This window comes from Oncorhynchus mykiss, chromosome 3, assembly GCF_057628025.1.
Source record: "Oncorhynchus mykiss isolate SJ-2025 chromosome 3, ASM5762802v1, whole genome shotgun sequence".
Taxonomy (NCBI): domain Eukaryota; kingdom Metazoa; phylum Chordata; class Actinopteri; order Salmoniformes; family Salmonidae; genus Oncorhynchus; species Oncorhynchus mykiss.
In genome coordinates, this window is record NC_143024.1 from 8,987,501 (window position 1) to 9,011,500 (window position 24,000).

General features: G+C 47.5%; 1 protein-coding gene across 4 annotated transcripts in view; it reads right to left on the reverse strand.

Annotated features, from left to right (window-relative positions):
- LOC149984307 (F-actin-uncapping protein LRRC16A-like) overlaps positions 1-24,000 on the reverse strand; it is a 198,660-nt gene that overhangs the window by 138,326 nt on the left and 36,334 nt on the right. The gene's annotated exons all lie outside the window — the stretch shown is intronic.

Sequence of the window (24,000 nt, forward strand, 5' to 3'; positions counted from 1 at the left end):
TCTTCCTCATATAATATAACCCCTAACCGGCACTAAAGACATTCCATTTAGTTGGAGACAGACTGTGTTTTCCTGTAGATAAAGTCTCAATTCTCTCTTCAGAAAAGCATCGGCGTTATTAGGTTTTGTTCACCTGTTGGTGTTTGCTTTGGTATCGGCTAATGAAATCACCAAAACCAGAAATTCCCTGGCTACGCAAGACTCTGCTTTGTCATTTACCTGGCAACCCGAGATTCTGCTTTATCACACACCTGGCAACCCGAGATTCTGCATTATCACACACCTGGCAACCCGAGATTCTGCTTTATCACACACCTGGCAACCCGGGATTCTGATTATCACCCACCTGGCAACCCGGGATCTGCATTATCACATACCTGGCAGCCCGATATTCTGCATTATCACACACCTGGCAACCCGAGAATCTGCATTATCACATACCGGGCAACCTGAGATCCTGCATTATCACACACCTGGCAACCCGAGATTCTGCATTATCGCACACCTGGCAACCCGAGATTCTGCATTATCACACACCAGGCAACCCGAGATTTCTGCTTTATCACACACCTGGCAACCCGAGATTTCTGCTTTATCACACACCTGGCAACCCGAGATTTCTGCATTATCACACACCTGGCAACCCGAGATTTCTGCATTATCACACACCTGGCAACCCGAGATTCTGCTTCATCACATACCTGGCAAAGTCATTTTCTACTTTATCACATACCTGGCAACGCTAGATTCTCCTTTATCACATACCTGGCAAACCGAGATTCTGCTTTATCACATGGCTCTCTCCCAGCGTTTCTCCCAGTCTCTCTTCCAACCTCTCTCTCGCTACCAGCCTCTCCCAGCCACTCTCCCACCCAACAACACCAGAATCTACTTCATCACATACCTGGCAACGCCAGACGCCAGACAGACAAGCAGAATTTCCAGACGTCATCCTAATCTTTAAATCATCAAACATGTGCAGTGTCCCAAATTCCACCCTATTCCCTACATAGTGCACTACATTTAACCAGGTCCCCAAAGCAGTGCTCTATGTAGGGAATAGGGTGCATCATGATGTAATACCTCAGCACTATACAGGAGCCTACAGTGTACATATATTAAACCCTTGAATGAGTAGGTGTGTCCAACTGTTGACTGGTACTATATACAGTATATACAGTATATACAGCACCAGTCAAATATATACAGTACCAGTCAAATATATACAGTACCAGTCAAATATATACAGTACCAGTCAAATATATATAGTACCAGTCAAATATATACAGTACCAGTTAAATATATACAGTATATACAGTACCAGTCAAATATATACAGTACCAGTCAAATATATACAGTATATACAGTACCAGTCAAATATATACAGTACCAGTCAAATATATACAGTACCAGTCAAATATATACAGTATATACAGCACCAGTCAAATATATACAGTACCAGTCAAATATATACAGTACCAGTCAAATATATACAGCACCAGTCAAATATACACAATATATACAGCACCAGTCAAATATATACAGTACCAGTCAAATATATACAGTACCAGTCAAATATATATAGTACCAGTCAAATATATACAGTACCAGTCAAATATATATAGTACCAGTCAAATATATACAGTATATACAGTACCAGTCAAATATATACAGTACCAGTCAAATATATACAGTATATACAGTACCAGTCAAATATATACAGTACCAGTCAAATATATACAGTACCAGTCAAATATATACAGTATATACAGTAACAGTCAAATATATACAGTACCAGTCAAATATACAGTATATACAGTACCAGTCAAATATATACAGCACCAGTCAAATATATACAGTATATACAGTACCAGTCAAATATATACAGCACCAGTCAAATATATACAGTACCAGTCAAATATATACAGCACCAGTCAAATATATACAGTACCAGTCAATTATATACAGTACCAGTCAAATATATACAGTATATACAGTACCAGTCAAATATATACAGCACCAGTCAAATATATACAGTATATACAGTACCAGTCAAATATATACAGCACCAGTCAAATATATACAGCACCAGTCAAATATATACAATATATACAGCACCAGTCAAATATATACAGTACCAGTCAAATATATACAGTACCAGTCAAATATATACAGTACCAGTCAAATATATACAGTACCAGTCAAATATATATAGTACCAGTCAAATATATACAGTACCAGTCAAATATATACAGTACCAGTCAAATATATACAGTATATACAGTACCAGTCAAATATATACAGTACCAGTCAAATATATACAGTACCAGTCAAATATATACAGTACCAGTCAAATATATACAGTATATACAGTACCAGTCAAATATATACAGTACCAGTCAAATATATACAGTATATACAGTACCAGTCAAATATATACAGTACCAGTCAAATATATACAGTATATACAGTACCAGTCAAATATATACAGTATATACAGTACCAGTCAAATATATACAGTACCAGTCAAATATATACAGTATATACAGTACCAGTCAAATATATACAGTATATACAGTACCAGTCAAATATATACAGTATATACAGTACCAGTCAAATATATACAGTATATACAGTACCAGTCAAATATATACAGTACCAGTCAAATATATACAGTATATACAGTACCAGTCAAATATATACAGTACCAGTCAAATATATACAGTACCAGTCAAATATATACAGTATATACAGTACCAGTCAAATATATACAGTATATACAGTACCAGTCAAATATATACAGTATATACAGTACCAGTCAAATATATACAGTATATACAGTACCAGTCAAATATATACAGTACCAGTCAAATATATACAGTACCAGTCAAATATATACAGTACCAGTCAAATATATACAGTATATACAGTACCAGTCAAATATATACAGCACCAGTCAAATATATACAGTACCAGTCAAATATATACAGCACCAGTCAAATATATATAGTACCAGTCAAATATATACAGTATATACAGTACCAGTCAAATATATACAGCACCAGTCAAATATATACAGTACCAGTCAAATATATACAGCACCAGTCAAATATATATAGTACCAGTCAAATATATACAGTACCAGTCAAATATATATAGTACCAGTCAAATATATACAGTACCAGTCAAATATATACAGCACCAGTCAAATATATACAGTACCAGTCAAATATATACAGTACCAGTCAAATATATACAGTACCAGTCAAATATATACAGCACCAGTCAAATATATATAGTACCAGTCAAATATATACAGTATATACAGTACCAGTCAAATATATACAGCACCAGTCAAATATATACAGTACCAGTCAAATATATACAGTACCAGTCAAATATATACAGCACCAGTCAAATATATATAGTACCAGTCAAATATATACAGTACCAGTCAAATATATATAGTACCAGTCAAATATATACAGTACCAGTCAAATATATACAGTACCAGTCAAATATATACAGCACCAGTCAAATATATACAGTACCAGTCAAATATATATAGTACCAGTCAAATATATACAGTACCAGTCAAATATATACAGTACCAGTCAAATATATACAGCACCAGTCAAATATATATAGTACCAGTCAAATATATACAGTACCAGTCAAATATATACAGTACCAGTCAAATATACACAGTACCAGTCAAATATATACAGTACCAGTCAAATATATATAGTACCAGTCAAATATATACAGTACCAGTCAAATATATACAGTATATACAGCACCAGTCAAATATATACAGTACCAGTCAAATATATACAGTACCAGTCAAATATATACAGTATATACAGCACCAGTCAAATATATACAGTACCAGTCAAATATATACAGTACCAGTCAAATATATACAGTATATACAGTACCAGTCAAATATATACAGTACCAGTCAAATATATACAGTACCAGTCAAATATACACAGTACCAGTCAAATATATACAGTACCAGTCAAATATATACAGTACCAGTCAAATATATACAGTACCAGTCAAATATATATAGTACCAGTCAAATATACACAGCACCAGTCAAATATATACAGTACCAGTCAAATATATATAGTACCAGTCAAATATATACAGTACCAGTCAAATATATATAGTACCAGTCAAATATATACAGTACCAGTCAAATATATATACAGTACCAGTCAAATATATATAGTACCAGTCAAATATACACAGCACCAGTCAAATATATACAGTACCAGTCAAATATATACAGTACCAGTCAAATATACACAGTACCAGTCAAATATATACAGTACCAGTCAAATATATACAGTACCAGTCAAATATATACAGTACCAGTCAAATATATATAGTACCAGTCAAATATACACAGCACCAGTCAAATATATACAGTACCAGTCAAATATATATAGTACCAGTCAAATATATACAGTACCAGTCAAATATATATAGTACCAGTCAAATATATACAGTACCAGTCAAATATATACAGCACCAGTCAAATATATACAGTACCAGTCAAATATATACAGTACCAGTCAAATATATATAGTACCAGTCAAATATATACAGTACCAGTCAAATATATATACAGTACCAGTCAAATATATACAGTACCAGTCAAATATATACAGTACCAGTCAAATATATACAGTACCAGTCAAATATATATAGTACCAGTCAAATATATATAGTACCAGTCAAATATATACAGTACCAGTCAAATATATATAGTACCAGTCAAATATACACAGCACCAGTCAAATATATACAGTACCAGTCAAATATACACAGCACCAGTCAGATATATACAGTACCAGTCAACAGTTGGACACACCTACTCATTCCAGGGTTTTTTCTTATTTTTTTTGTTGTATTTTCTACATTGTACGGTGTTTCCTCTGACACATTGGTGCGTCTGGCTTCCGGGTTAAGTGGGCATTGGGTCAAGAAGCAGTGCGGCTTGGTTGGGTTGTGTATCGGAGGACGCACGGCTCTCGACCTTCGTCTCTCCCGAGTCCGTAGGGGAGTTGCAGTGATGAGACAAGACTGTAACTACCAATTAGAAACCAGGACATTGGGGAGAAAAAGGGGTAAATAAATAAAATAAAATACACGTTTATAAATATGAAAATCTGTCTCTTAAATCAGTCTCTCTTCAGTTATGCCAGATAAGACAGACACTGCACCATAAACCAAAAAGGTTCTGCTCCCCAGTCCAACACCACCTCTATCCAAACACGTCAGACAATATTGGCAGACAGGTTGCAATCCATTTTGTTCTGTTCAGCAGTAGAGCCTTAGGGCTGCATGGGGTTGAAATGGCACCCTATTCCCTATATAGAGCACTACTTTGGACCAGAGGCCCTGGGGGGAAAATAGTGCACTACATAGGGAACAAGGTGCCATTTGGGACTCAGGCCGTCTCTCCATACAGTTCATGTAGGTGTGGTTGGTGGGGGTCTGATGGAGGAAATTGGCTGCACTTCACGTGGATTCACTCCAGGCTAGAACATGCTGACAGTGCACCTGATGTCTGGGTCTACTGCTGTAGCCTCCTGCAGCCTCCTACTGCTGCAGCCTCCTGCAGCCTCCTACTGCTGCAGCCTCCTACTGCTGCAGCCTCCTACTGCTGCAGCCTCCTACTGCTGCAGCCTCCTACTGCTACAGCCTCCTACTGCTACAGCCTCCTACTGCTGTAGCTTCCTACTGCTGTAGCCTCCTACTGCTGTAGCCTCCTACTGCTACAGCCTCCTACTGCTGCAGCCTCCTACTGCTGCAGCCTCCTACTGCTGTAGCTTCCTACTGCTGCAGCCTCCTACTGCTGCAGCCTCCTACTGCTGTAGCTTCCTACTGCTGTAGCCTCCTACTGCTGTAGCTTCCTACTGCTGCAGCCTCCTACTGCTGCAGCCTCCTACTGCTGCAGCCTCCTACTGCTGCAGCCTCTTACTGCTGCAGCCTCTTACTGCTGCATACCCATGATGATCAACACTCAGACTCCAGTACCATACTGCAGATCACTGTGGTGAACACGGAGCAGAAGACCCAGTCTGTCTCTCTCTCCTCACAGACCCAGTCTGTCTCTCTCTCCTCACAGACCACTGTGGTGAACAGGGAGCAGCAGACCCAGTCTGTCTCTCTCTCCTCACAGACCCAGTCTGTCTCTCTCTCCTCACAGACCACTGTGGTGAACAGGGAGCAGCAGACCCTGTCTGTCTCTCTCTCCTCACAGACCCAGTCTGTCTCTCTCTCCTCACAGACCACTGTGGTGAACACGGAGCAGCAGACCCAGTCTGTCTCTCTCTCCTCACAGACCCAGTCTGTCTCTCTCTCCTCACAGACCCAGTCTGCCTCTCTCTCCTCACAGACCACTGTGGTGAACAGGGAGCAGCAGACCCAGTCTGTCTCTCTCTCCTCACAGACCCAGTCTGTCTCTCTCTCCTCACAGACCACTGTGGTGAACAGGGAGCAGCAGACCCAGTCTGTCTCTCTCTCCTCACAGACCCAGTCTGTCTCTCTCTCCTCACAGACCGGGTCCCTAGGTTCATTATCCCTGGCTAAAGCATCTGGTCATGACAACCCTCCACACTGTATGATAGACCACACCCCACCAGGCTGGCATTGTGGTAGAGGGAGGCAGACAGCCTCTCTCCTGATCCGCTAACTGCAGGTTAACAATGGGGTTACTCCAAGAGGTCACGCTACAGAGATCAGCCCTCGCCGGCTACAGCCCCCCGCTCTACCAGCCATAACCAAGCTTCTCTCAGGGTCTCTCTCAGTCTCTCTCTACCAGCCTCTCTCTACCAGCCGTAACCAAGCTTCTCTCAGGGTCTCTCCCAACCTCTCTCCCAGCCTCTCTCCCAGCCTCTCTCTACCAGCCGTAACCAAGCTTCTCTCAGGCTCTCTCCCAACCTCTCTCTTCCTGCCTCTCTCTTCCTGCCTCTCTCTACCAGCCGTAACCAAGCTTCTCTCAGGCTCTCTCCCAGCCTCTCTCTTCCTGCCTCTCTCTACCAGCCGTAACCAAGCTTCTCTCAGGCTCTCTCCCAACCTCTCTCCCAGCCTCTCTCTTCCTGCCTCTCTCTACCAGCCGTAACCAAGCTTCTCTCAGGCTCTCTCCCAGCCTCTCTCTTCCTGCCTCTCTCTACCAGCCGTAACCAAGCTTCTCTCAGGCTCTCTCCCAACCTCTCTCCCAGCCTCTCTCTTCCTGCCTCTCTCTACCAGCTGTAACCAAGCTTCTCTCAGGCTCTCTCCCATCCTCTCTCTTCCTGCCTCTCTCTACCAGCCGTAACCAAGCTTCTCTCAGGCTCTCTCCCAACCTCTCTCCCAGCCTCTCCCAGACTCTCTCCCCAGTTTCTCTCTCTCCCAGCCTCTCCCAGACTCTCTCCCAAGCCTCTCTCTCTCCCAGCCTCTCCCAGACTCTCTCGCCAGCCTCTCTCGCAGCCTCACTCCCACCCAACAGACACAGTCTCTCTATGTGTTGTCATTTCCATTGTCAGACCAGCCAGTCAGAACCCCCAGCGATCAGAGACCCGGAGTATCCTAATCCTACCCAGTATCAGATCCAGTCCCATCCCCATTAACCTGCTGACCTGGCCTCAGCCATATTCCCCAACCCCAGTAACATAACCAGACCCAGCTCCAACCCACAGCCCTGTACCCCAACCCCAGTCACATAACCAGACCCAGCTCCAACCCACAGCCCTGTACCCCAACCCCAGTCACATAACCAGACCCAGCTCCAACCCACAGCCCTGTACCCGAACCCCAGTCACATAACCAGACCCAGCTCCAACCCACAGCCCTGTACCCCAACCCCAGTCACATAACCAGACCCAGCTCCAACCCACAGCCCTGTACCCCAACCCCAGTCACATAACCAGACCCAGCTCCAACCCACAGCCCTGTACCCCAACCCCAGTCACATAACCAGACCCAGCTCCAACCCACAGCCCTGTACCCCAACCCCAGTCACATAACCAGACCCAGCTCCAACCCACAGCCCTGTACCCCAACCCCAGTCACATAACCAGACCCAGCTCCAACCCACAGCCCTGTACCCCAACCCCAGTCACATAACCAGACCCAGTCACATAACCAGACCCAGCTCCAACCCACAGCCCTGTACCCCAACCCCAGTCACATAACCAGACCCAGCTCCAACCCACAGCCCTGTACCCCAACACCAGTCACATAACCAGACCCAGCTCCAACCCACAGCCCTGTACCCCAACCCCAGTCACATAACCAGACCCAGCTCCAACCCACAGCCCTGTACCCCAACCCCAGTCACATAACCAGACCCAGCTCCAACCCACAGCCCTGTACCCCAACCCCAGTCACATAACCAGACCCAGTCACATAACCAGACCCAGCTCCAACCCACAGCCCTGTACCCCAACCCCAGTCACATAACCAGACCCAGCTCCAACCCACAGCCCTGTACCCCAACCCCAGTCACATAACCAGACCCAGCTCCAACCCACAGCCCTGTACCCCAACCCCAGTCACATAACCAGACCCAGCTCCAACCCACAGCCCTGTACCCCAACCCCAGTCACATAACCAGACCCAGCTCCAACCCACAGCCCTGTACCCCAACCCCAGTCACATAACCAGACCCAGCTCCAATCCACAGCCCTGTACCCCAACCCCAGTCACATAACCAGACCCAGCTCCAACCCACAGCCCTGTACCCCAACCCCAGTCACATAACCAGACCCAGCTCCAACCCACAGCCCTGTACTCCAACCCCAGTCACATAACCAGACCCAGCTCCAACCCACAGCCCTGTACCCCAACTCCAGTCACATAACCAGACCCAGCTCCAACCCACAGCCCTGTACCCCAACCCCAGTCACATAACCAGACCCAGTTCCAACCCACAGCCCTGTACCCCAACCCCAGTCACATAACCAGACCCAGCTCCAACCCACAGCCCTGTACCCCAACCCCAGTCACATAACCAGACCCACCTCCACCCCACAGCCCTGTACCCCAACCCCAGTCACATAACCAGACCCAGCTCCAACCCACAGTCCTGTACCCCAACCCCAGTCACATAACCAGACCCAGTTCCAAGCCACAGCCCTGTACCCCAACCCCAGTCACATAACCAGACCCAGCTCCAACCCACAGCCCTGTACCCCAACCCCAGTCACATAACCAGACCCACCTCCACCCCACAGCCCTGTACCCCAACCCCAGTCACATAACCAGACCCAGCTCCAACCCACAGTCCTGTACCCCAACCCCAGTCACATAAGCAGACCCAGCTCCAACCCACAGCCCTGTACCCCAACCCCAGTCACATAACCAGACCCAGCTCCAACCCACAGCCCTGTACCCCAACCCCAGTCACATAACCAGACCCAGCTCCAACCCACAGTCCTGTACCCCAACCCCAGTCACATAACCAGACCCAGCTCCAACCCACAGCCCTGTACCCCAACCCCAGTCACATAACCAGACCCAGTTCCAACCCACAGCCCTGTACCCCAACCCCAGTCACATAACCAGACCCAGTTCTAACCCACAGCCCTGTACCCCAACCCCAGTCACATAACCAGACCCAGCTCCAACCCACAGCCCTGTACACCAACCCCAGTCACATAACCAGACCCAGTTCCAACCCACAGCCCTGTACCCCAACCCCAGTCACATAACCAGACCCAGCTCTCCAAAGGAACATGAAAACAGAACATCCACTGGTCTCCATAGGAACATGAAGACAGAACATCTACTGGTCTCCATAGGAACATGAAAACAGAACATCTACTGGTCTCCATAGGAACATGAAAACAGAACATCTACTGGTCTCCATAGGAACATGAAAACAGAACATCTACTGGTCTCCATAGGAACATGAAGACAGAACATCTACTGGTCTCCATAGGAACATGAAAACAGAACATCTACTGGTCTCCATAGGAACATGAAAATAGAACATCTACTGGTCTCCATAGGAACATGAAAACAGAACATCTACTGGTCTCCATAGGAACATGAAAACAGAACAAAAGACATTGACAAACAGTAATGTTTCGTGAACAGCTGATGACTTTGATGTCTGGTCCAATCAGATCACTGACAGAGCTTTGAAGGCTAATCTGATTGGGTGGTATGTTTACATGACTGGCACTGAGAGACTTCAGACAGCTATTTATAATTAACATTTAATGTAAATCCCAAAATGGCACTCTATGATCATAGGGAATAGGATGTCATTTGGGAGACACCCTAAAAGTATGTCTCCCCTAATTCAGTCCTCCTGTGAGCCAGCAAGGGGATTAGAATACATTAAATTATCTTGGTTTGAGATGAAGCATACACCTCCTGAGAAAGAAACATATCTGGGCTTTTGATGGGCACTGCCAACAGAGACATTGATTTTGGTTCCAGTGCTGCCTGAGGTCCATCTTGGATTCCTGGTTGTTTCCGGGCATAGAGATAAGGATTATACTGGTCCATCTTTCAGTACCAAGCTCCATCACTAAGGTACAGAGGATTAGCTTTAGCAGCATGCTACCCTAGTAAAGAAGTGCCAGGACAGACTGATGATGGGGATAAAAGAGAGAGAGATGGAGAACGAGAGAGAGAGAGAGAGAGGATTAGCTCTAGCCAGCCCTGACTAACCCAGGCCTCTAGCCAGCCCTGACTAACCCAGGCCTCTAGCCAGCCTTAACTAACCCCGGCCTCTAGCCAGCCTTAACTAACCCAGGCCCTAGCCAGCCCTGACTAACCCAGTCCCTAGCCAGCCACGCCTACCAAACCTTCCACTAAACAGTAGCTTTAACCCATAACATTCTACATCTCACTGCCAAACATCAACAACAACACAGATCAGCTTGATCTGATTAGCTTTCATGTTGTCAACCCCGTACATGTTTCCTGACCATGGTATTCTATAGGTCCTCCCTCAGTCTTCAGTCAGCAGCCAGATAGGAAGGGATTCTGTTTCCTTTGGTAAACACAGTTAAAATGGCTGCTGGCTAAATTCATTATAAAGTGGAAATGAAGTTCACAGACATTCATTCTAAACCTCAAACCCCAACCTCAACCTGCGTAGAGAAGGTTTTACAGACTGAGGACCATCTTCCCTTACTATTTAAGGACAGTCAGTATTTAAACAGTACACACCACAATATACACTGCAAAAACACTAGATATTACTGCAGTTTGAATCCTTCACGTAAAGAGCACCTCCGTCCATAACTATCTGTGGGCCCTGATCACCTCCAGAGGCTACAGGTGAAACTATTTCCTCTAGTCTACCAAGGCTGACAGGGTTGGGCCTGCTTCCAGAACGGCACCGTTTCCCCTGTAATCCACTAGTTCTGACCAGATTCCGCTAGTCTACCAAGGCGGACAGGGCTGGGCCTGCTTCCAGAACGGCACCGTTATCCCTGTAATCCACTAGTTCTGACCAGATTCCGCTAGTCTACCAAGGCTGACAGGGCTGGGCCTGCTTCCAGAACGGCACCGTTTCCCCTGTAATCCACTAGTTCTGACCAGATTCCGCTAGTCTACCAAGGCTGACAGGGCTGGGCCTGCTTCCAGAACGGCACCGTTATCCCCTGTAATCCACTAGTTCTGACCAGATTCCTCTAGTCTACCAAGGCTGACAGGGCTGGGCCTGCTTCCAGAACGGCACCGTTTCCCCTGTAATCCACTAGTTCTGACCAGATTCCTCTAGTCTACCAAGGCGGACAGGGCTGGGCCTGCTTCCAGAACGGCACCGTTATCCCCTGTAATCCACTAGTTCTGACCAGATTCCTCTAGTCTACCAAGGCTGACAGGGCTGGGCCTGCTTCCAGAACGGCAGCGTTTCCCCTGTAATCCACTAGTTCTGACCAGATTCCTCTAGTCTACCAAGGCTGACAGGGCTGGGCCTGCTTCCAGAACGGCCCCGTTTCCCCTGTAATCCACTAGTTCTGACCAGATTCCTCTAGTCTACCAAGGCTGACAGGGCTGGGCCTGCTTCCAGAACGGCACCGTTATCCCTGTAATCCACTAGTTCTGACCAGATTCCTCTAGTCTACCAAGGCTGACAGGGCTGGGCCTGCTTCCAGAACGGCACCGTTATCCCTGTAATCCATTAGTTCTGACCAGATTCCTCTAGTCTACCAAGGCTGACAGGGCTGGGCCTGCTTCCAGAACGGCACCGTTTCCCCTGTAATCCACTAGTTCTGACCAGATTCCTCTAGTCTACCAAGGCTGACAGGGCTGGGCCTGCTTCCAGAACGGCACCGTTTCCCCTGTAATCCACTAGTTCTGACCAGATTCCTCTAGTCTACCAAGGCGGACAGGGCTGGGCCTGCTTCCAGAACGGCACCGTTATCCCTGTAATCCACTAGTTCTGACCAGATTCCTCTAGTCTACCAAGGCTGACAGGGCTGGGCCTGCTTCCAGAATGGCACCGTTTCCCCTGTAATCCACTAGTTCTGACCAGATTCCTCTAGTCTACCAAGGCTGACAGGGCTGGGCCTGCTTCCAGAACGGCACCGTTTCCCCTGTAATCCACTAGTTCTGACCAGATTCCTCTAGTCTACCAAGGCTGACAGGGCTGGGCCTGCTTCCAGAACGGCACCGTTATCCCTGTAATCCACTAGTTCTGACCAGATTCCTCTAGTCTACCAAGGCTGACAGGGCTGGGCCTGCTTCCAGAACGGCACCGTTTCCCCTGTAATCCACTAGTTCTGACCAGATTCCTCTAGTCTACCAAGGCTGACAGGGCTGGGCCTGCTTCCAGAACGGCACCGTTTCCCCTGTAATCCACTAGTTCTGACCAGATTCCTCTAGTCTACCAAGGCTGACAGGGCTGGGCCTGCTTCCAGAACGGCACCGTTATCCCTGTAATCCACTAGTTCTGACCAGATTCCTCTAGTCTACCAAGGCTGACAGGGCTGGGCCTGCTTCCAGAACGGCACCGTTATCCCCTGTAATCCATTAGTTCTGACCAGATTCCTCTAGTCTACCAAGGCTGACAGGGCTGGGCCTGCTTCCAGAACGGCACCGTTTCCCCTGTAATCCACTAGTTCTGACCAGATTCCTCTAGTCTACCAAGGCTGACAGGGCTGGGCCTGCTTCCAGAACGGCACCGTTATCCCTGTAATCCACTAGTTCTGACCAGATTCCTCTAGTCTACCAAGGCTGACAGGGCTGGGCCTGCTTCCAGAACGGCACCGTTTCCCCTGTAATCCATTAGTTCTGACCAGATTCCTCTAGTCTACCAAGGCTGACAGGGCTGGGCCTGCTTCCAGAACGGCACCGTTATCCCTGTAATCCACTAGTTCTGACCAGATTCCTCTAGTCTACCAAGGCTGACAAGGCTGGGCCTGCTTCCAGAACGGCACCATTATCCCTGTAATCCACTAGTTCTGACCAGATTCCTCTAGTCTACCAAGGCTGACAAGGCTGGGCCTGCTTCCAGAACGGCACCATTATCCCTGTAATCCACTAGTTCTGACCAGATTCCTCTAGTCTACCAAGGCGGACAGGGCTGGGCCTGCTTCCAGAACGGCACCGTTATCCCTGTAATCCACTAGTTCTGACCAGATTCCTCTAGTCTACCAAGGCTGACAGGGCTGGGCCTGCTTCCAGAACGGCACCGTTTCCCCTGTAATCCACTAGTTCTGACCAGATTCCTCTAGTCTACCAAGGCTGACAGGGCTGGGCCTGCTTCCAGAACGGCACCGTTTCCCCTGTAATCCACTAGTTCTGACCAGATTCCTCTAGTCTACCAAGGCTGACAGGGCTGGGCCTGCTTCCAGAACGGCACCGTTATCCCCTGTAATCCACTAGTTCTGACCAGATTCCTCTAGTCTACCAAGGCGGACAGGGCTGGGCCTGCTTCCAGAACGGCACCGTTTCCCCTGTAATCCACTAGTTCTGACCAGATTCCTCTAGTCTACCAAGGCGGACAGGGCTGGGCCTGCTTCCAGAACGGCCCCGTTTCCCCTGTAATCCACTAGTTCTGACCAGATGCCTCAGAGAGAGATACAGTAGGGACACATTCTGTGACGGACACATTCCATTGATTTGATTTACGGCCCTCCTGACTATAATGACATCACGACAACAATGACAACCAGCCGGACCCAACAATGACTTTGACCTCACGTAGAAATGTGATTTATAGATCCGTCATTTTCTTTGAAAGCAAGTCTAAGAAGCGGTAGATCTGTTCTATGTGCTGCTATTTCTACGCTTCCCATTCTTAAGCTTAGTTTTTTTTGCGTATTTTACTTTCGGGTTTTGTACATCAGCTTCAAACTGTTGGGGCGGCAGGGTAGCCTAGTGGTTAGAGTGTTGGACTAGTAACCGGAAGGTTGTGAGTTCAAACCCCCAAGCTGACAAGGTACAAATCTGTCGTTCTGCCCCTGAACAGGCAGTTAACCCACTAGGCCGTCATTGAAAATAAGAATTTGTTCTTAACTGACTTGCCTGGTTAAATAAAGGTAAAAAAAAAAAAAAAAAAAAAAAAAAAAAATACAATATATACTATATATTTTTGAGTGCCTCTGGAATATCTGACATGTACATTGCATTCTAAAACAGACCAGTTCTACAAAGTATGGGAACCTTATCTAAATGACCTAGAACCTGAGGTATCAGCTATTATGCTGCAAGGATTCTCGTAGAATGGCGGGGATGTATGTATTTCAGAACTACACTGTACGTTCCATGTGAGGAACCTAACCTCTTGGTTTAAACTCAGCTTTTTTGTTTCATTTCTGTTTGTAAGTTTGTTAAAATTGTGAAATTCTAATAAAAATACTGTTTAAAAAATGTATATATATATATATATATATTTTTGAATATATTTCACAGTCATTTAGATGTGTACATTTCTTGTTTCTCACATAAACTGAAATTAGGCGAACTAGTCTAATTTTAGCAACCAGGAAATGGCTGAGCGATTTCTGCATATTGCACCTTTAACCTTTATTTATCCAGGGAAGTCTGGGTTCATCCAATGTATCCTTATTTACAATCAGCAATGGAGGATCAGATTTAGAATCCATGTGTGTTATACAGCCCAATCCCCTAACAACACTGTGGTTGTGTGTTATACAGCCCAATCCCCTAACAACACTGGTGTGGTTGTGTGTTATACAGCCCAATCCCCTAACAACACTGGTGTGGTTGTGTGTTGTACAGTCCAATCCCCTAACAACACTGGTGTGGTTGTGTGTTATACAGCCCAATCCCCTAACAACACTGGTGTGGTTGTGTGTTACACAGCCCAATCCCCTAACAACACTGTGGTTGTGTGTTATACAGCCCAATCCCCTAACAACACTGTGGTTGTGTGTTACACAGCCCAATCCCCTAACAACACTGTGGTTGTGTGTTATACAGCCCAATCCCCTAACAACACTGGTGTGGTTGTGTGTTACACAGCCCAATCCCCTAACAACACTGTGGTTGTGTGTTATACAGCCCAATCCCCTAACAACACTGGTGTGGTTGTGTGTTGTACAGCCCAATCCCCTAACAACACTGTGGTTGTGTGTTATACAGCCCAATCCCCTAACAACACTGTGGTTGTGTGTTATACAGCCCAATCCCCTAACAACACTGGTGTGGTTGTGTGTTGTACAGCCCAATCCCCTAACAACACTGGTGTGGTTGTGTGTTGTACAGTCCAATCCCCTAACAACACTGTGGTTGTGTGTTATACAGCCCAATCCCCTAACAACACTGGTGTGGTTGTGTGTTGTACAGCCCAATCCCCTAACAACACTGGTGTGGTTGTGTGTTGTACAGCCCAATCCCCTAACAACACTGTGGTTGTGTGTTATACAGCCCAATCCCCTAACAACACTGGTGTGGTTGTGTGTTGTACAGCCCAATCCCCTAACAACACTGGTGTGGTTGTGTGTTGTACAGTCCAATCCCCTAACAACACTGGTGTGGTTGTGTGTTGTACAGCCCAATCCCCTAACAACACTGGTGTGGTTGTGTGTTACACAGTCCAATCCCCTAACAACACTGGTGTGGTTGTGTGTTGTACAGCCCAATCCCCTAACAACACTGGTGTGTTTGTGGGTTATACAGCCCAATCCCCTAACAACACTGGTGTGGTTGTGTGTTATACAGCCCAATCCCCTAACAACACTGGTGTGGTTGTGTGTTGTACAGCCCAATCCCCTAACAACACTGGTGTGGTTGTGTGTTGTACAGCCCAATCCCCTAACAACACTGGTGTGGTTGTGTGTTATACAGCCCAATCCCCTAACAACACTGTGGTTGTGTGTTGTACAGCCCAATCCCCTAACAACACTGGTGTGGTTGTGTGTTGTACAGCCCAATCCCCTAACAACACTGGTGTGGTTGTGTGTTGTACAGCCCAATCCCCTAACAACACTGGTGTGGTTGTGTGTTGTACAGCCCAATCCCCTAACAACACTGGTGTGGTTGTGTGTTGTACAGCCCAATCCCCTAACAACACTGTGGTTGTGTGTTATACAGCCCAATCCCCTAACAACACTGGTGTGGTTGTGTGTTATACAGCCCAATCCCCTAACAACACTGGTGTGGTTGTGTGTTGTACAGCCCAATCCCCTAACAACACTGGTGTGGTTGTGTGTTGTACAGCCCAATCCCCTAACAACACTGGTGTGGTTGTGTGTTGTACAGCCCAATCCCCTACAACACTGGTGTGGTTGTGTGTTGTACAGCCCAATCCCCTAACAACACTGGTGTGGTTGTGTGTTATACAGCCCAATCCCCTAACAACACTGGTGTGGTTGTGTGTTATACAGCTCAATCCCCTAACAACACTGTGGTTGTGTGTTATTCAGCCCAATCCCCTAACAACACTGTGGTTGTGTGTTGTATAGCCCAATCCCCTAACAACACTGGTGTGGTTGTGTGTTATACAGCCCAATCCCCTAACAACACTGGTGTGGTTGTGTGTTATACAGTCCAATCCCCTAACAACACTGTTGTGGTTGCGTGTTGTACAGCCCAATCCCCTAACAACACTGTTGTGGTTGTGTGTTGTACAGCCCAATCCCCTAACAACACTGGTGTGGTTGTGTGTTGTACAGCCCAATCCCCTAACAACACTGGTGTGGTTGTGTGTTATACAGCCCAATCCCCTAACAACACTGGTGTGGTTGTGTGTTGTACAGCCCAATCCCCTAACAACACTGGTGTGGTTGTGTGTTGTACAGCCCAATCCCCTAACAACACTGGTGTGGTTGTGTGTTGTACAGTCCAATCCCCTAACAACACTGTGGTTGTTGTGTGTTATACAGCCAATCCCCTAACAACACTGTGGTTGTTGTGTGTTATACAGCCCAATCCCCTAACAACACTGTGGTTGTTGTGTGTTATACAGCCCAATCCCCTAACAACACTGGTGTGGTTGTGTGTTGTACAGCCCAATCCCCTAACAACACTGGTGTGGTTGTGTGTTGTACAGCCCAATCCCCTAACAACACTGGTGTGGTTGTGTGTTGTACAGCCCAATCCCCTAACAACACTGGTGTGGTTGTGTGTTATACAGCCCAATCCCCTAACAACACTGGTTTGGTTGTGTGTTATACAGCCCAATCCCCTAACAACACTGGTGTGGTTGTGTGTTGTACAGTCCAATCCCCTAACAACACTGGTGTGGTTGTGTGTTGTACAGCCCAATCCCCTAACAACAACACTGTGGTTGTGTGTTGTATAGCCCAATCCCCTAACAACACTGGTGTGGTTGTGTGTTGTACAGCCCAATCCCCTAACAACACTGGTGTGGTTGTGTGTTATACAGCCCAATCCCCTAACAACACTGGTGTGGTTGTGTGTTGTACAGCCCAATCCCCTAACAACACTGGTGTGGTTGTGTGTTACACAGCCCAATCCCCTAACAACACTGTGGTTGTGTGTTGTACAGCCCAATCCCCTAACAACACTGGTGTGGTTGTGTGTTGTACAGCCCAATCCCCTAACAACACTGGTGTGGTTGTGTGTTGTACAGCCCAATCCCCTAACAACACCGGTGTGGTTGTGTGTTATACAGCCCAATCCCCTAACAACACTGGTGTGGTTGTGTGTTGTACAGTCCAATCCCCTAACAACACTGTGGTTGTGTGTTGTACAGCCCAATCCCCTAACAACACTGTGGTTGTGTGTTGTACAGCCCAATCCCCTAACAACACTGGTGTTGTTGTGTGTTATACAGCCCAATCCCCTAACAACACTGGTGTGGTTGTGTGTTGTACAGCCCAATCCCCTAACAACACTGGTGTGGTTGTGTGTTGTACAGCCCAATCCCCTAACAACACTGGTGTGTTTGTGTGTTGTACAGCCCAATCCCCTAACAACACTGGTGTGGTTGTGTGTTGTACAGCCAAATCCCCTAACAACACTGGTGTGGTTGTGTGTTATACAGCCCAATCCCCTAACAACACTGGTGTGGTTGTGTGTTGTACAGCCCAATCCCCTAACAACACTGTGGTTGTGTGTTGTACAGCCCAATCCCCTAACAACACTGTGGTTGTGTGTTGTACAGCCCAACCCCCTAACAACACTGTGGTTGTGTGTTATACAGCCCAATCCCCTAACAACACTGGTGTGGTTGTGTGTTGTACAGCCCAATCCCCTAACAACACTGGTGTGGTTGTGTGTTATACAGCCCAATCCCCTAACAACACTGGTGTGGTTGTGTGTTGTACAGCCCAATCCCCTAACAACACTGTGGTTGTGTGTTGTACAGCCCAATCCCCTAACAACACTGTGGTTGTGTGTTGTACAGCCCAATCCCCTAACAACACTGTGGTTGTGTGTTATACAGCCCAATCCCCTAACAACACTGGTGTGGTTGTGTGTTATACAGCCCAATCCCCTAACAACACTGTGGTTGTGTGTTGTACAGCCCAATCCCCTAACAACACTGGTGTGGTTGTGTGTTATACAGCCCAATCCCCTAACAACACTGTGTGGTTGTGTGTTATTCAGCCCAATCCCCTAACAACACTGTGGTTGTGTGTTATACAGCCCAATCCCCTAACAACACTGTGGTTGTGTGTAAGATGAGAATAGGTAACAGGGATCTTGGTGGTGCAGAGCCCAGTGTTTTGTGCTGTTCCACTGAGATGGAGCCAGTAGGGTGAAACAGTCTGAGAGGGAGACAGTAGGGTGAAACAGTCTGAGAGGGAGCCAGTAGGGTGAAACAGTCTGAGAGGGAGCCAGTAGGGTGTAACAGTCTGAGAGGGAGCCAGTAGGGTGTAACAGTCTGAGAGGGAGCCAGTAGGGTGTAACAGTCTGAGAGGGAGCCAGTAGGGTGTAACAGAGAGGGGCTACAAAATAAGCACACACACACCCTTCCTATTCATCCCTAGAGGGCCAACACTGGGAACACTCACGTGCACTCAGCACATGCACACTTCCCAACCAAGAGAAAGCAGACAGCAGAATCCTGGATAGACTTCAGCTCAGTTAGATACATTCAGGAGGGGAAAAAACCCTGTCTGTTAAAATGGTGAATGATTCACACTGATGTGTTTCCACATATTATCTACAACAACAACAACAACAACAACAACAACAACAACAACAAAACTCACCGTGGAGTAGGTGATAGATAAGACCAGGGTTTGAGGGAGGAGACTAACTGGTATCTACAGTACACACCTCCCTAGACTGGGGGTTTGAGGGAGAGGACTAACTGGTGTCTACAGTACACACCTCTCCAGACTGGGGGTTTGAGGGAGGAGACTAACTGGTGTCTACAGTACACACCTCTCCAGACTGGGGGTTTGAGGGAGGGGACTAACTGGTGTCTACAGTACACACCTCTCCAGACTGTGGGTTTGAGGGAGGAGACTAACTGGTGTCTACAGTACACACCTCTCCAGACTGGGGGTTTGAGGGAGGGGACTAACTGGTGTCTATAGTACCCACCTCTCCAGACTGGGGGTTTGAGGGAGAGGACTAACTGGTGTCTACAGTACACACCTCTCCAGACTGGGGGTTTGAGGTAGAGGAATAACTGGTGTCTACAGTACACACCTCTCCAGACTGGGGGTTTGAGGGAGGAGACTAACTGGTGTCTACAGTACACACCTCTCCAGACTGGGGGTTTGAGGGAGAGGACTAACTGGTGTCTACAGTACACACCTCTCCAGACTGGGGGTTTGAGGGAGGAGACTAACTGGTGTCTTCTAGTGTCTACAGTACACACCTCTCCAGACTGGGGGTTTGAGGGAGAGGACTAACTGGTGTCTACAGTACACACCTCTCCAGACTGGGGGTTTGAGGGAGAGGACTAACTGGTGTCTACAGTACACACCTCTCCAGACTGTGGGTTTGAGGGAGAGGACTAACTGGTGTCTACAGTACACACCTCTTCAGACTGGGGGTTTGAGGGAGGGGACTAACTGGTGTCTACAGTACACACCTCTCCAGACTGGGGGTTTGAGGGAGAGGACTAACTGGTGTCTACAGTACACACCTCTCCAGACTGGGGGTTTGAGGGAGGAGACTAACTGGTGTCTACAGTACACACCTCTCCAGACTGGGGGTTTGAGGGAGGGGACTAACTGGTGTCTACAGTACACACCTCTCCAGACTGGGGGTTTGAGGGAGAGGACTAACTGGTGTCTACAGTACACACCTCTCCAGACTGGGGGTTTGAGGGAGAGGACTAACTGGTGTCTACAGTACACACCTCTCCAGACTGGGGGTTTGAGGGAGGGGACTAACTGGTGTCTACAGTACACACCTCTTCAGACTGGGGGTTTGAGGGAGGGGACTAACTGGTGTCTACAGTACACACCTCTCCAGACTGGGGGTTTGAGGGAGAGGACTAACTGGTGTCTACAGTACACACCTCTCCAGACTGGGGGTTTGAGGGAGGAGACTAACTGGTGTCTACAGTACACACCTCTCCAGACTGTGGGTTTGAGGGAGGGGACTAAATGGTGTCTACAGTACACACCTCTCCAGACTGGGGGTTTGAGGGAGGGGACTAACTGGTGTCTTCTAGTATCTACAGTCCACACCTCTCCAGACTGTGGGTTTGAGGGAGAGGACTAACTGGTGTCTTCTAGTGTCTACAGTACACACCTCTCCAGACTGGGGGTTTGAGGGAGAGGACTAACTGGTGTCTTCTAGTATCTACAGTCCACACCTCTCCAGACTGTGGGTTTGAGGGAGGGGACTAACTGGTGTCTACAGTACACACCTCTCCAGACTGGGGGTTTGAGGGAGAGGACTAACTGGTGTCTTCTAGTATCTACAGTCCACACCTCTCCAGACTGTGGGTTTGAGGGAGGGGACTAACTGGTGTCTTCTAGTGTCTACAGTACACACCTCTCCAGACTGGGGGTTTGAGGGAGAGGACTAACTGGTGTCAACAGTACACACCTCTCTAGACTGGGGGTTTGAGGGAGAGGACTAACTGGTGTCTACAGTACACACCTCTCCAGACTGGGGGTTTGAGGGAGGGGACTAACTGGTGTCTTCTAGTATCTACAGTCCACACCTCTCCAGACTGGGGGTTTGAGGGAGGGGACTAACTGGTGTCTACAGTACACACCTCTCCAGACTGTGGGTTTGAGGGAGAGGACTAACTGGTGTCTTCTAGTGTCTACAGTACACACCTCTCCAAAGTGTACACAGTTCCTAAGTCATTTCAATACACTAAGAACAAGCACACTTGTAGTTGTTTTGAACACAGGCTACTGTTATTGTTTTATGCAATCCAAAAACCCCTCCCATTATAAATCACAATCTGCGTCTGGTGGCCATCATTTGAAAGATTGTTCTATTACCAACATGATTAGCTCAGTTAGAAAATAGGATCTTAAAAGCGTTAGACTTTCACCAGACAATTCAGAGAAACAGGTGGTACTTTCGTTTGCTTACAGAAAGGAGACCTGGGAGCATTCAGGAGAGTGTTCTGCTGTGAAATGTTCTTCACAATAGACAAACATAGGTTCATTCTGTTCAGAACAACTCAGGGTGTGACAACATGTCATCTGGTAACTGTATATCTAACATAGTGATTATAAATGTTGACACTGTAAATGAGTTTTATGATGTGGAAATGTAAAGTCCACATTTGGAAGGGTGTGTGTGTGGTTTGCTTGTATGACATCAGAGAGGTATTTATTATAATCCTCAACATCTTTCAGAACACATCGACTCCTCAGGATTCACAGCACTTCCCTCATTCAGACAACAACAACATGTTTAAAAGATGTCCAATCAGCAGGAGGGATGGTGGACAACTTCCTGTCGCTTGAGGTGCTTAAGTTCAGAACAGCTGTCAGTCAAAACCCCTACAGAGCTGTGAGGAGTAGAGACTGAGCTCTGACCGGCCTGTCAGTCATAACCCCTACAGAGCTGTGAGGAGTAGAGACTGAGCTCTGACCGGCTGTCAGTCATAACCCCTACAGAGCTGTGAGGAGTAGAGACTGAGCTCTGACCGGCCTGTCAGTCATAACCCCTACAGAGCTGTGAGGAGTAGAGACTGAGCTCTGACCGGCCTGTCAGTCATAACCCCTACAGAGCTGTGAGGAGTAGAGACTGAGCTCTGACCGGCCTGTCAGTCAAAACCCCTACAGAGCTGTGAGGAGTAGAGACTGAGCTCTGACCGGCCTGTCAGTCATAACCCCTACAGAGCTGTGAGGAGTAGAGACTGAGCTCTGACCGGCTGTCAGTCATAACCCCTACAGAGCTGTGAGGAGTAGAGACTGAGCTCTGACCGGCCTGTCAGTCAAAACCCCTACAGAGCTGTGAGGAGTAGAGACTGAGCTCTGACCGGCCTGTCAGTCAAAACCCCTACAGAGCTGTGAGGAGTAGAGACTGAGCTCTGACCGGCCTGTCAGTCAAAACCCCTACAGAGCTGTGAGGAGTAGAGACTGAGCTCTGACCGGCCTGTCAGTCATAACCCCTACAGAGCTGTGAGGAGTAGAGACTGAGCTCTGACCGGCCTGTCAGTCAAAACCCCTACAGAGCTGTGAGGAGTAGAGACTGAGCTCTGACCGGCCTGTCAGTCATAACCCCTACAGAGCTGTGAGGAGTAGAGACTGAGCTCTGACCGGCCTGTCAATCATAACCCCTACAGAGCTGTGAGGAGTAGAGACTGAGCTCTGACCGGCCTGTCAGTCAAAACCCCTACAGAGCTGTGAGGAGTAGAGACTGAGCTCTGACCGGCCTGTCAGTCATAACCCCTACAGAGCTGTGAGGAGTAGAGACTGAGCTCTGACCGGCCTGTCAGTCATAACCCCTACAGAGCTGTGAGGAGTAGAGACTGAGCTCTGACCGGCCTGTCAGTCATAACCGCTACAGAGCTGTGAGGAGTAGAGACTGAGCTCTGACCGGCCTGTCAGTCATAACCGCTACAGAGCTGTGAGGAGTAGAGACTGAGCTCTGACCGGCCTGTCAGTCATAACCCCTACAGAGCTGTGAGGAGTAGAGACTGAGCTCTGACCGGCCTGTCAGTCAAAACCCCTACAGAGCTGTGAGGAGTAGAGACTGAGCTCTGACCGGCCTGTCAGTCAAAACCCCTACAGAGCTGTGAGGAGTAGAGACTGAGCTCTGACCGGCCTGTCAGTCATAACCCCTACAGAGCTGTGAGGAGTAGAGACTGAGCTCTGACCGGCCTGTCAGTCATAACCCCTACAGAGCTGTGAGGAGTAGAGACTGAGCTCTGACCGGCCTGTCAGTCATAACCCCTACAGAGCTGTGAGGAGTAGAGACTGAGCTCTGACCGGCCTGTCAGTCATAACCCCTACAGAGCTGTGAGGAGTAGAGACTGAGCTCTGACCGGCCTGTCAGTCATAACCGCTACAGAGCTGTGAGGAGTAGAGACTGAGCTCTGACCGGCCTGTCAGTCATAACCGCTACAGAGCTGTGAGGAGTAGAGACTGAGCTCTGACCGGCCTGTCAGTCATAACCCCTACAGAGCTGTGAGGAGTAGAGACTGAGCTCTGACCGGCCTGTCAGTCATAA